Source organism: Mercenaria mercenaria, chromosome 9 (genome assembly GCF_021730395.1).
Source record: "Mercenaria mercenaria strain notata chromosome 9, MADL_Memer_1, whole genome shotgun sequence".
Classification (NCBI taxonomy): domain Eukaryota; kingdom Metazoa; phylum Mollusca; class Bivalvia; order Venerida; family Veneridae; genus Mercenaria; species Mercenaria mercenaria.
In genome coordinates, this window is record NC_069369.1 from 79677846 (window position 1) to 79692705 (window position 14860).

General features: G+C 35.0%; 1 protein-coding gene across 2 annotated transcripts in view; it reads left to right on the forward strand.

Annotated features, from left to right (window-relative positions):
• Positions 1-1001: 1001 nt before the first annotated feature.
• The window catches only part of LOC123546321 (alpha-1,6-mannosyl-glycoprotein 2-beta-N-acetylglucosaminyltransferase-like), a 55581-nt gene continuing 41722 nt past the window's right edge, over positions 1002-14860 (forward strand). For both annotated transcript variants that reach the window (XM_053551825.1, XM_053551827.1), the window contains exon 1: positions 1002-1248. The gene's annotated coding sequence lies outside the window, so the exon portion shown is untranslated. The remainder of the gene's footprint in view (positions 1249-14860) is intronic.

The following is a 14860-nucleotide window of genomic DNA, read 5'->3' on the forward strand; positions in this document are numbered from 1 at the left end:
AAAATACCGTTTAACCCCAACGTTTGTTGTCTCCAGCATCGTGCATATAGTAAACCAGTTGCATCTGTGACTTTTGTCATCTGCTTAACAGTGTGAAATAAACAAAAGGCACCAATCTTAGTTCATCACGTACAGATGTAGATGTAGATCTTATGGAGAATATGCTATAAACTCCATGTACGTCTTACATTTTTAGACTCCATTTGTTAATTAAAAACAATAACGAGTGATAAATTGTAAGCACTTGTTTTATTTTCAAAGTCATCAAACAAAAATGTAAGGTTTACTTTAGGCTGATATAGTTGTCATTAACCAGAATTAGCAAGAATTATTTTATTTAAAGTACCGGAAAGTCCATGTTTAATGTTGCAAACTAAGGATGGTCAAATGCCACGATGTTTTGATTAGCCATGTCATGCTGGAACAAACATAGTTTTAAACGAAGGTTTATGCTGATCATCTCATCTTTATATTCTAAATACATTTAAATGTTTCTGTGTTGCTACACATGCAGAGAATTCATTGAATAGGATAAAAATTACTTGTTTATGAAAAGTCGAATCTTTGCAAACATATTGTATTTTGGGAAACTTCATGGTGTCCCTGAAACAGGTTCCATTCTTTTTGAATAGATAGAATATACAAGCAGGCAAACAAACAGACTGCTTGTCTTGATGTTTAAGCATACTACATTTATTATTACTAAGTAATCGAAACAATCAAGCAGTATTTTAAAAGTGCCGTGTGGCGGCTGTAAAATGTCTCCCCAAACTTAGACTTAGTGTTGTTATATTTTCTGGTCCATTTGGATCACGGAGAACACTCAAATTATACTGTATTCCGATTAAGCGGGTGCTAGGGGGCATGAGTGGTGTTGCATCATAACCTCTCATGAACACACTTAATCAAACCGAGTGTGCTATTATTTTGCTTGGTTTTCTTCCAAAGGATCTTCTAAGAGATTTTACAATTTATTTCTATTTATCTATTTTTTTGATGCAGTGTAATATATAGTTTTAATTATTGAAAATGTTTTTACTGTATATATTACTATCAAATGGACATGTTTGCTAAATAAAACTACACAGTAAAAAGGATCTCACTTTGTAGTATTTTAAACGTCTTTAGGGCACGTTATGCACTTTGCTGTATTTTTAAAAGCGTTTTTCATAATCAAGCGTCGCTTAATTTGATCAACCATTTTGTGAGCTGTCAGAAATAAATGGATTTGTTACTATTTATTTCAAGGTAACGGATTCCTACTTTGTGTTTCGGTTTAGCTCCCATGTAAGAAAAAGCTTACCAGTATTTTCAACCTGAAATTCATCAAGGTAGTTGTAAGAAATAACGAAATTTTACCGTTATAATGACCGTCTTCCTTAGGAAATTATGAAAAAGGGATTCATCATTCAGTTCCTCATTGGTTTATGTAAAAAGTATCAGGATTTGAAATAATTTCCAAAATTACAAATTCTCAGCAGATTTTAGCCTATGTATGTACTGTATATGGTTAAAGATTACCATGTCTACACGGCAATGCAACCGATTTACACAGGTGCCTTGCGGCTGGAAATACAGCCACCATTCAACTATGCCTACTTCTTGTCAATTCGACCCGTCCCATGGTTTCGATCCCTTAGCATTTTCCGAAATAGCGCACAAGATGCATCTGACATCAGCCGAGTACTGGTTACGTTCAATACGTTGAAAATTTTCCAAAGCGTAAAACGTGAATTTATCACACAACATGCGCAAAAAGCAGATAAATCATCAAACAAATGGTTGCCACTGTATACATTCGACCTTAATTTCACCTAACTTCCAGATTATGTGCCATTAAATCGTCGTAGTTTCCATTTAATTTTCACTAAACTTTCTTCCACGCAACCAGACGCTTGCAGGTGTATATTGATTTTTCAGCTGGTAGAACTTTGCTTCCCTTCCAAAAACCCCGTATTTTACCGTTAAATTCATACTTACTGGTCTGCCATTTTTATTGCAAAATGAGGTGAGCGGCCAGCTATTTCGTGGGTTGTTGGGTCACGCAATTGTCCGCGCACCTGCTCTTTTGACACTAAATTTCTTGATTTTGCTTTGAATCTTATTTAATAATACATTTTATTGCATAATGCCAGTACTTTTGTTTTTTCAACTAACTAATTGGTGTCTTATAGAAGGTCAAACGAAATAAGGCTGCAGTGCCTAAAACTGATTTCTTCATCCAGAAACAGTGCTCCAGCTAGAATTAAAAAAAGGGCAGGGTGCTGGCAATGAAAAGGGCACTTCTTGAGAGAGATGGGGTGGGGGGTCCAGGGCATGCTGGTGCATGCGTTAGGTGCATTTTACCATACACTTTAGGCAAGGACTTTTGCATACTTCTGGCATTATATTAGGCATGGTATATTATAAGGCATACTTTGTGCTTTGATAGGCTAGGTTTGTCATCTCTAATATACATGTACTAAGAATGCTGTTGCTTGTATTTTACTTGGCAATTCCAGAAACAAATGACATTTCACACCCAGTTTAAATTAAAACATTTTTTCCGATTGGAAATAAATTTGCTACTTACTTTGGATTTTCGTAAATGATAAATCCTACTTTTACAGTATTTTTTAGGAAAGAAAAACACATTCTATTTGTCTCCTGTTAAGAACTGATATCTCTGACACATTTTGATGAATAGCCTGAAATAAACACAAGCACATGGCAATTAAACTACAAAAGTATTGTCCTCAAATTTGTCCTTTATTGATTTTCTTTGATATGGGATGAAAGTTAACTGGTTGGGTATAGCCAGGTGAATGACCTAATTTGACATAATTTTACTCCAAGTAAAATGTACTTAAGATTTTTTAAGTGGATTTTCCTTATATAGCTGAACAACAGTAAGTCTGTTGATTTTAGTAAAATGCCGACTGTTGCTTTACATATAATAAAACAATAAAATATTTTTTGTTAAATAAGATGTTTTCTAATCAATCTAGTGGTCCATTTTTCTCTCAATTCTATTACTTTAAACATTGTTCTGAACCAATTAGATATGATGATGATAGTAATGATTATGATGATGATGATATTGAAGGTCATTGTGCAAAGTGATTCTACGTAGGAATCCAAGAAAATTTAAGAGGGATTCCAAAATCTTTAGTCAGTTTAGGCAGTCCTGACTCCATGAAATTGAATCCAAATGGAAGCCCTGGGTAGCTCTCACGCCATTTTTTCAACCAAAAGAGGTAGATTGAGCCCGGCTTGGAAGTGAAAACACATGCGCAAGCCAGAAATCTGGATCTTTTTACCTGTCCTCGTGGATTTTGTTTTCATGGTCAGTGGGATTCAATCCACTTTCGTTGGTTGAAAAAAATTACGTCAGGACTACCTTGACATCTTCAAAATCTTAATATTTTAAAGAAGCATTTTATTCGAAAGCTGTAGGTTATTTGGTGACTATAAATGTAAAGAATTTCAAATAGGAAAAGTAACGGTCAAATCACGGTGGGTAGTCAACACAGCAGCTTTATTTCCAGTCGCTGGAGTACCTCTACCTGTGGTGATAAAACCAATAAATTTACATGATGTGTACTGTAATTTATCCACCATTATTTTGGTCATTCAAAGTTTTGATGGTCAGATTGCCCCTCACAAATTTGTATATAAATTTCTCACCCAAAACAACTCAATAACAGTCTCTGTTATATCACTTCAATAGTATCCTTGTGTTCCTCTCATTACTTTGTGACATCATTATTTTGATTATTTTTCAGATTTTACGCACGTGCCAAACTGTATGCCATAAAGAATTTTATCCCATTTTTTCGCTCATACATTGCCAACAGTGAATACCCAGAAAAATGCATAAAAGCATGTAAAATATTTAAAAAAAATGATTACCTTTATATATTTTTTCCCAAATATCTCCTAAATTTCTATTATGAACCTTATATTTGCATAAATCCACCTGTTGTTTACCATCTAGCAGAAGCCACCGGTGTCACGGAGGCGCTCTTGAAAATATTGTACACTGTACTGGGTTTTACAGTTACGTTCACTACTACATTTTGTACTATTCCATTACTGTCCAACATGTCTTTTTTACTTCCAGGCCCAATTAACATCCAATTAACATCATTTTTGGACTTTATTATGATTTATTGGTTTGAAAAAGATGTAACTAGTAGAGGATTTTTCTAGAGCTCTAAAAGGGCTGCTAAAAAGGCGCAGGGTGCATTTTGCACGTTGCACACCTTTGTCTACAAAAATGAAAAGGTAGATGTTTTGGGTACAGTTATTTAGCTCCACCTTTATGTCATCATTTACTGAAGTAAGTATGTACTTGATAATCATAACAAATCCACGCAAGATATTTGAAGATCAATTTCAACTGTTGTCGTAAAGAAATGAAAAGCATGTTTTCATGGACTGAATTAAAAGGCAATGCCAGGGTATTGAATGAAAAATACACTCTACTGTCATTATAAATTTCACAGCAATGTTCATCTGATGTACACTTGCGAATTGCATGTAGCAAAAGATTAACAGAACATCTGCAATTATTTCTAAGAATTTTGAAATCATGTTGGTAAAATGATTTTTCAATTTTTGGCAAATTCCAAGGAAAACCAGTCATTAACGGTTAACCATTGTTTGTAAAAAATAACTCTTTGTCAGTTGTCATTTTTTTAAAAATGTTAGCTTTAATTGCCTTTTTTCATTGGTCACATATTTCCGCAACCCTGATTTTTTGATAATTTTGGTCAAATCATAGAAAGTTCTACCTATGTAAGCATATGTTTAACTTAAAATAAGATTGTCAAAATACAAATACATCACATATGTGTAATCTTGCACTAGAAGGTTTTATTTGAAACATTTTTTTTAGGGTAAATATACACAGACTCAGTAATGACTTTAAAAAGTTAACAATTAAATTAGCTTGATTTCAATAAATAATTCTTCCTGTCCATGATGCTGCCAATCTTACAAGTAACCGCTATGTTATGATCATTCTCAATGAAAATACATGTAACTTTCAGTGGGAAACATAGATCCCTGAACCTCGTTTATTATTTCATCAGTACATTGAGTATACTAAAGACGTTCTCATTTTAGTCAGTTCAATATAGAGGTTATGTGGGTTGTCTGATAAGTTTTTAGACCTTACTTTCACCTGTTTTCTTGAAAAAAAAATTATATGTTGCACTTATAATTGTGCAGCAAAGTTAAGTCAGTTTGCTGCCATTTCGATATGAGAAAATGGTGATGTGAAAACAAGAGTGTTAATTAAGTTCTGTATTGGATTAGGAGAAAAAATCAACGGAAACATTGAATTTGATAACTGAATGGCCTGTGAAACATAATATTGAAGAATGTAAGTTTTTGAGTGATTCAACATGAATCTGGTAACAGGGGTAACGTATCTGAACTGAAAAGCAGCTCACACACAAAAATGATTTCACCTTTACGATAATATTGTGTGTGTTACTAAGAAACATTAAAAATTGGATCAAGTGTTACCAAAAATACATAACATTGAACGGAAGTTACCTGAAGAAATAAACATAGTTATAATTGTTAAACAGTCAAAGTATATGTAAATATTGCATTTGACACCAATTAAGTGAATTTTGACTGAGCTCCTGGTTGTGTTAGTGGCCTGTACATTAACTTTAATTATTGATAATGATAAAAATGGTTGGGAAAGAACTGAGAACTTTCAAGTGATGTATACTCTATGTGTCATTTCTCACCAACCTTAAGTGCACAAACCTATCAGACACCCTTTGCATATGTTGCACTTAATTATGCAAATGAATGTCGGCGTTATAAATTCCTTTATATTGCATTTGTTCATTATCATATAGATGTAAATGTTTGAAATTCTAATGTATTGTAAAGAATGCAAAGGTTTATGGAACTAACAGAATGATGTATTGTCTTGCGGGTCTGAGGGCATGTGTTGTCTGAAATCTTTTAGCAAGCATGTATTACCTGTTGTCCCTACCAATATACTGTCACCCCTCTCTCCCACCTGACCCCAGTCCTTGCAAAATGTAAGTGTCAGTCAATACTTTTTCTCTTAAGTAACTGATTATGCATTCAGGTCTTGGTACAAAAGGGTAAAAAATCTTTATTCCAGGCATTACAAAACAGATTAGATATACAAGGTTATCATTAAGTAATAATAAAACAAACATGATAACAGCCGTTTTTGCTTGCAATCAATAGTGAGAAAGATGTCTCCTGATAAATACTGTGAAGTCTTAAAAAAGGATTACATTGAAATAGGCTGTAATTGCCCATCTCTCTTTGTGTCCTTTCAAAACTTTGTCATTCACCAAAGGATTTTAGTTGGTTTCTTTGATAGTGGACCATTGATGTCATAATACTGAAGTTTTGCTTGTAGTTTTACACAGATTTTTCAGAAAGTGCTAGACCGAATGCTTTCAGTATCCTCATAAGTCTTTGCCATTATTGGCATGTTACATAACTCAACCTTTCATTTTGGTAAAATCATGCATATTTTAAAATTTTTAACGTAGAAGTTTTGTGCAAGTTTTACAGTAAGCAGGTTTCTCAGAAACTAGTGTACTGAATGCTTTCAACTCATCACTGTTTAAGACCACTTGCTTAACTCAATAGGGAGACTACAGGCCTACAGATCGTGGAGTCATGAGTTGGATCTCCAGACGGGCGTATGTTCTCTGTGACGATTTGATAAAAGACATTGTGTCTGAAGTCATTTGTCCTCCACCTCTTATTCATGTAGGGAAGTTGGCAGTTACTTGTGGAGAACAGCTTTGTACTGATACAGAATCCAGGAACACTGGTTGGGTTAACTACCCGCTGTTACATAACTGAAATACTGTTGAAAAACGGTGTTGAACCCAGGAAGCAAACAAACATCACTATTTAAGTCTTCAGCATTATGAGATAATCTAACAGAGCATGTTTCATATCTCTTACTTACATTTTACCCCTTTAAGATAGAAATTTTATGAAAGATTTGTGTAAGCAGATTTCTCAGGAAGTACTTGTAGGACAAACTGTTTTCCAACTCCACACACATCTTTGACATCATAAGATAACTCTGGTTTACAATTTGGCAAAGTTAAGCCCCTTCTGAACTAAAAATAATTGCTGCAGGTTTTTTAGGATGCTTTAAAAGTTGGCATCACAAAATGACCTCTCTCAGCAAATTTCCATAACTGAGATTTAAACCATCTAGAGAAACTAGACATTTTTGATAGGGGCAGTTGTGGGAGACATGCGCTTTTCTCAAAAGCGTCTCTAGTTTGTAGAAATGTTTTAGTAGTTGAATGCGGTGTCAAGGCCTTGCTGATATTACTGTGTACAAACTGTTCACACATGTCAAGATAATAATTATGCTGTTTACAAGACCCTGAGACCTGTAGCTCCATAACTTTGCCATCCATCAAAGGACTTTGATATTACATTCCACAAAAAGTAACAATGATATTAAAGGCAATTTGCCGATTTCATGACCATTCATCACCAAGGACTAAAATGTATTACCTGGCAATACTTCCTCCACTTGTAAAATATGCTTTTTAATCAACAGGTAATTGAAAAATTTATCTCTTGGTTATGGATAATCCTGATGCTTTAGCGCTATCAGTCCATAGTAAACAACAGAGGTAATCCTACTACGGATGAGATCAATAGTGGAATTTACTTAACATTTATTTACTTTACAAAATTGATTTTTGTTTGAAAGTGGCACAAGTTTCTGCTCCTCAAAGACAAGGTATTTTTATTATTGAGGAAGTTCAGCCCGTTGACTAGAGTTAACTCTAGTAAGTACTGTTCATAACTTCCTCACTGAAGAGCTGAATTCCATTAAACTTGAGACAGCGTTCACTGTTTCCTGGCTTGTAGTAATCATGCAGAGTGGGGCAAGAGCATTGTCAGTTTTTGCCAGAGCCAAGACTGTATATGATCTAGCTATGATACAGGTGGGGGTAAATATATTAGTGTGACAGCCTACCCTACCCTAGAGTGTTCAGCTGATCTTTACGACATTAGAATAAAGCCATTCAGAGAACCCTTTCAAACTAAAGGTGATCACTTTTTTTGCATGTCTTTGGCGTTGTAATATCTCTGTCTTTGGAAAAAAATACCAGAGAAATTCCATTGGGTTTTGTTCTATTCTTGGCCTTCACCTGAGTTTGGAATCTGACTTTATTCAGTGTAAATGTAATCCATGGTAATCAGTCTGCAAGTGACTTACTAAATATGGCTAAGGAAGTTAAATATTGCTTGATATATAGATATTTGTAAATATTTTCTTGAGAGCTGTACATCACTACATGTTAGATTTTTTTTCATGTGTAATAAAAAATAAATTGTTGCCTGGTCAAAAATTTGTTCAGAAATATTGCATGAGAGATTTTGATTGCATACTTGTACAGGTAAATTACTCAGTTGCATTTACAGCATTTTTAGCTCGAATAGTCTAGCTATTCTACTCACCCAGGCATCAGCGTCACACCTTGATAAAGTTTCGCATGCAAGTACATATGGCTATCATTTAAAGGCGTATAGCTTTGAAACTTATTTTTTCTCTTTCTAGGTCAATTACCAACCTCACTGGGTCAAGTCCCATAACTCAGACATGTATTTGGGCCAAATTATGCCCCCTTTTTGACTAAGAAAATCCTGGTTAAAGTTTTACATGCATTAAAAGTTACTATCTCAAAAACTAATGCAGATATTGAATTGAAACTTCACGACGTGTCTCCGGGGTCATAAAACTAGGTGATAACATCAAGAGACATAACTCTGACATGAATTTTGGCCAAATTATGCCCCCCTTTGGACTTAGAAAATTCTGGTTAAAGTTTTGCGTGTAAGTACATGTACCTTTTAAATTTATTTGTAGCTCACCAGAGCACAAAGTGCTCAAGGTGAGCTATTGTGACCGGTCATTGTCCTGCGTCTGTCGTGCGTCTTCCGTCAACATTTGCCTTGTGAACACTCTAGAGGCTACATTTGTGACCCAATCTTTATGAAATTTGGTCAGAATGTTAGTCTTAATGAACTGGGTCATGTGGGGTCAAAAACTAGGTCAGTAGGCCAGATCAAAGGAAAAGCTTGTGAACACTCTAGAGGCCACAGTTGTGACCCAATATTTATGAAACTGGGTCAGAATGATTGTCTTGATAATTTCTAGGTCATTTTCGAATCTGGGTCATGTGGGGTCAAAAACTAGGTCATCCAGTCAAATCAAAGGAAAAGCTTATGAACACTTTAGAGGCCACAATTTTGACTCAATCCTTATGAAACTTGGCCAAAATGTTTGTCTTGGTGATTTCTAGGTCCTCTTTGAAACTGGGTCATGTGGGGTCAAAAACTAGGTCACCCGGTGAAATCAAAGGAAAAGCTTGTGAACATTCTAGAGGCCACAGTTGTGACACAATCTTTATGAAGCTTGGCCAGAATGTTTTACTTGATGATTTCTAGGTCAGTTTTGAAACTGGGTCATATGGGGTCAAAAACTAGGTCAGTAGGCCAGACCAAAGGAAAAGCATGTGAACACACAAGAGGCCACAGTTGGGACTCAGTCTTTATGAAATTTGGTCAGAATGTTTGTCTTGATGATCTCTAGGCCAAGTTCAAATCTGGATCATGTGGGGTCAAAAACTAGGTCAGTAGGCCAGATCAAAGGAAAAGCTTGTGAACACTCCAGAGGCCACAGTTGTGACCCAATATTTATGAAACTTTGTCAGAATGTTTGTCTTGATGATTTCTAGGTCAAATTCAAAACTGGGTCATGTGGGGATAAAAACTAGGTCAGTAGGCCAGATCAAAGGAAAAGCTTGTGAACACTCTAGAGGCCACAGTTGTGACTCAATCTTTATGAAACTTGGTCAGAATGTTTGTCTTGATGATTTCTAGGTCCGATTTATTTGGGGTCAAAAATAGGTCACATGGCCAAATCAAAGGAAAAGTTTGTGAACACTCTAAAGGCAACAGTTGTGACTCAGTCTATATGAAACTTGGTTAGAATGTTTGTCTTGATGATCTTTAGGTAAATTCGAAACTGGGTCATTTGGGGTCAAAAACTAGGTCAGTAGGCCAGATAAACTCTGTTGAGCGATATAGGGCCATCATGGCCCTCTTGTTTCTCTTTCTAGGTCAATTACCAATCTCACTGGGTCAAGTCCCATAACTCTGGCATGTATTTTGGCCAAATTATGCCCTCTTTTGGACTTGGAAAATCTTGGTTAAAGTTTTGCATGCAAGTTACTATCTCTGAATCAAATGCAGATATTGAACTGAAACTTTACATGTGTCTTCAGGGTTATAAAACTAGGTTATAGCATCAAGTCCCATAAATCTGACATACATTTTGGCCAATTATGTCCCCTGTGAACATTAAACTTCTGGTTAAAGTTTTGCATGCAAGTTACTATCTCCAAAACAAAATTAATGCAGATACTGGATTGAAACTCTATAGATATTCTAACATTTCTAAGGGTAATATTCCTGCTTCTGCAATCTGAGCCAACAGTTCGAATAGTCAAGCATTTGCTGTCTTACGGACAGCTCTTGTTTTTTTCACCAATGTTGATTATAGTATTGAATACGTATTTTAATGGGCTATATAGGGAGAATGTGGCCAGCTTGTTTATATAGTTATAAGTCTTTGAATAATTCCCAAGTATCTTAAATAGGGTAATTAGTTTACATTTTCTTAATCATAAAAGAAGTTTTGATCAATGTTATTAATCTTCAGGAAACAGAACTTAATTTTTATGAGATATTCCTTTAACGTAGTTCTGCATGTTCAGGTCAAATTTTTTCCTACAATTAGAATTTGATTAAACACTGTTTTTTCAAAAGTACAAGAATACTTACAAAATTTAGCACATCAAAAACGAAGTGTCGATCATGTCCTTGTTTTTTTGGCTAAACTGATAAGAAAAATTTGAACCTCACTCAAGTTGTCATAATGGAAGATTACCTGGTAGGGGAAAATCAAAACTTTGATAACTATTTTGCAAACAGAAAATTTTCTACACTTTAATGAAACTTATCTCATTTCTAAATAAACATAATGTTGTATAATGTGGTGAAATAAAATGTATATGTCCATGTGCTATGTGCTAGTTAAAGAAATCTGCACATTTCAAGCTGATTTCAAGAGATTATTTTGACTTATGTAGTGTATCAAAGTTTTGAATATCATATTTTGTCTTTAAAAAGACATTAACACAGTCACTACCGCTTAAATGAATTGACACATTGATTGCTATTAATTTCATAAAATATCTTAATTTTCATTTGATGATGAGTCAAGGCTTAAAATATTTGACGTTATCCTGATATTAATGGCGTTATGCATTACTTATGATTTATGAAAGGTGCAGAACTACCTTAAATACAAGTGACAATATACATTTTATGATTTTTGTTAATATTATAACCTTTTGCAGTGAAGTGTGAAATAATTTTATTTCGGTGACATTATTAAATTTCTTGGTTTATGCAAAAATTACAATTTTGTGCAAAATAAGTTTGTGGATTAACTTAAATGTCAATTTTCTTTCTTTGCTGGATTTAATTTGGCATAAGTGGAGCGCTCTACACGGGACATGTCAGAGAATCAGGCTGTCGGCTCACACAGAGGTAGGCTAAGTTGGACATTCCTTGTTCTGGGAGCAAGTCTTGCTCTGTCCCTCTGGTCAGATTGCTCTGTCCCTCTGGTCAGATTGCTCTGTCCCTCTGGTCAGATTGCTCTGTATCAGCACTGGTAGAGGATGAATTTGTGCACTCCCCAGAGTTTTTATTTATTATGTTGGGTTTAACATCGTACCAACACAGTTATAAGTCATATGGCAACTTCTCAGCTTTGATGATGGAGGAAGACCCAAGGTACCCCTCTTTGCATTATTTCATCATGAGTGGGCACCTTGGTAGAACCACCGACCTTTCATAAGCCAGCTGGATGGCTTCCTCGCATGAAGAATTCAATGCCCCGAGTGAGGCTCTAACCCACATCAATGAGGGGCAAGTGATTTGAAGTCAGAGACCTTAACCACTCAGCCACGGAGGTCACTACCCTCTAGAGTAGCTGTTTGTTTGTATATTATATGTATGTATGTAAAGCACCTTTGAATCATGAAAGGGAGCGTGCTATAAAACTTTGGTGTAATAATAATAATAAGTATAAAATCCAGAAAAATTGGTCCAATATGGTGAAAACCAATACTAATGGTTTAACAGTATTCTATATAGAACTGTTCAAGCAGGCTAATTGACCTGGTCAGAGACAAATTATCACTGCAGGGCATTTAATTTGATACAATCACATGATATAATAATGTAGATTATTACATTCATCATGAATGTAAGATCTGACAAAATACCAGTAGCTATTGTTATCGGCTAGCAAAACTTGAACTTAATTATGCAGTTAAATTAATATTTAATTAGCTATTTTGAAGGTTGTAAAATTAATGAATGTTTGAATATGATGAATCGGTCTCACACATTTTATGTCGATCCACTTTTGACATAGTGATTTAGTTCAGTTAGTCCTATTTTATTATGCTCTTCAGTGCATTTTAATATGATGACAGAACAGGGGAGGTAATATAAAAATTTTAAATTAAGATAACTGTTATTTCTTGGTCAAATTTGATGAAGCAAAATGATTAATAGATATCATCTCAGTTTGTTTTCAAAATAAATTTTCTGTTGATGTCGCTAATCGAAGCCAAGAGAAAGATATGCTTCTGGCGTAAGCTAAAGGGGTTTAGGTTACTTTAAATACTATAATTATGTAAGTCATGAGATTTTGAAGTACGTACCTTTGAAAGTACTTAAAAATATTTTATGAATCATAGTAATTTTAATCAAAAGGTGGAAAGCAGTGAATTATAGTGTTATGTCTATGAAATGTGCACTGAAGCTTATAATCCCCCGCCAATGAAATCGGGAGTGGGGTATTGAAATGGTGTTGTCCGTCTGTCAGTCCGTCTGTGCGTCCGTCCGCAGCCATTTCTCAGTAACTAGCTGGTAGAATTTCATGAAACTTGAAATAAACATGAACCAACATACTGCGATGCCCGTCAAGTTTTTTTTTTGGATTGTTCAATTTCCCTTAGAGTTATTGCCCTTGATTTAATGAAAAATGCCCAAACATGTCCATCCACAGCCATTTCTCAGTAATTAGCAGGTAGAATTTCATGAAACTTGAATTAAACTTGAACCAACATACTGAAATGATGCCCTTCAAGTTTTTTTGGATTCAATTTCCCTTAGAGTTATTGCCCTTTAATTGTTTAAAAATCCACAGATTTGTACATAACAAACCAACCAATTGGTAGAATTTCATTAAACTTCTTTCATTCTTTTCCATGAACATTTATTATAAACATGTGAAGTTGTGTACCCACACCTGGTCACCACCTTGCCTTGGTCCCCCCCCCCCCCCAAATTATCTCCCCTGTTCTGCCTCTTGCTGCCACATTTAATAATTTATATCTGAGTAAAAACTGCACCAACAAATAGTAAATTAATAGACACTTAATTAAAAAGACTAACTTTACTTCTTAATCATGATGTCAAAAGTGGAAAACATCAAATGTAAGAGACAGATGTTTTTCAGGATAGTTGTCTCCCTTAATTTCCCCATTTTGAAATAGGTAATATCTGTCTGAAGAATTATTTGAGGTAGACCAGAAAGCTTTGTGAGATTCAGTTTTCAAGTTCATTTCAGATTGATTGGAATCAAATTTTCAGATATTAACTGAGTTGTCAGAGAATATTACTGGAAAATACTGAGATATTGTTGACAGAACACAACACCAAAAGCATCACTTTTGTATTATATTTCAATGGTGATCACATCGATTATTTTTGTAAGCCAATATTGTTTTCCTTGGAACAGTTTATTACAGGTTAAGAGCTCTTGATATGTATGGTATTTATGTATCAGACAGACAGAATGTTTAGAAATTACATTTGATCCAATTCCTGGCAATGTTCCCCCCCTGATTTTAACAGGGCTTTTAAAATGTTAGCATTTTACTTGCAATGACTGTTAGGGAGACGTGTCTGAATAAAAGACCACCTATTAGTGTTTGTCTGGAACACTGAGTGAATAACCAAATTTCTGTGTGATTTGATTGATCTAAGAATCTTGGCTTTCCTCACAGAATAATGGCCTGAAGAGTTTTGCCAGGGTCTAATTTTTTCCAGTAATGCTGTAAAAAGATCATGTATAATTTTGGCATAAAGTAGTCCTGTTCATTTGGGAATGAACTGGACTATAAGTTTAGAAAAATGAAAAATTTCATTTGCACGAAATCATGTCAAAGCATAAGTTGCTGACAAGTAAGAAATGTGTTATTAGCAAAAGGTACCATTTTTAGCTCACCTGAGCCAAAGGCTCATGGTGAGCTTTTGTTACCGTTCAATGTCCGTCGTCCGTCTTGTGTCGTGCGTCGTCCGGCATGTGTCGTGTGTCCGTCAACATTTTCTAAAAAAATCTTCTCCTTGAAAACTACTGGGCAGAATTTCACCAAACTTCACAGGAATGATCCTTGGGTGGTCCCCTTTCAAAATTTTTCAAAGAATTTAATTCCATGCAGAACTTTGGTTGCCATGGCAACTGAAAGGAAAAACGTTAAAAACCTTCTTGTCCAAAACCGCAAGACTTAGAGCCTTGATATTTGGCATGTGACATCATCTTACGGTCCTCTATCAGTATTTTTCAAATTATGCCCCTGGGGTGAAAAGAGGCCCCGCCCGGGGGGGTCACAAGTTTTACATAGACTTATATAGGAAAAAACTTTAAAAATCTTCTTGTCTAAAACCACAAGACCTAGACCTT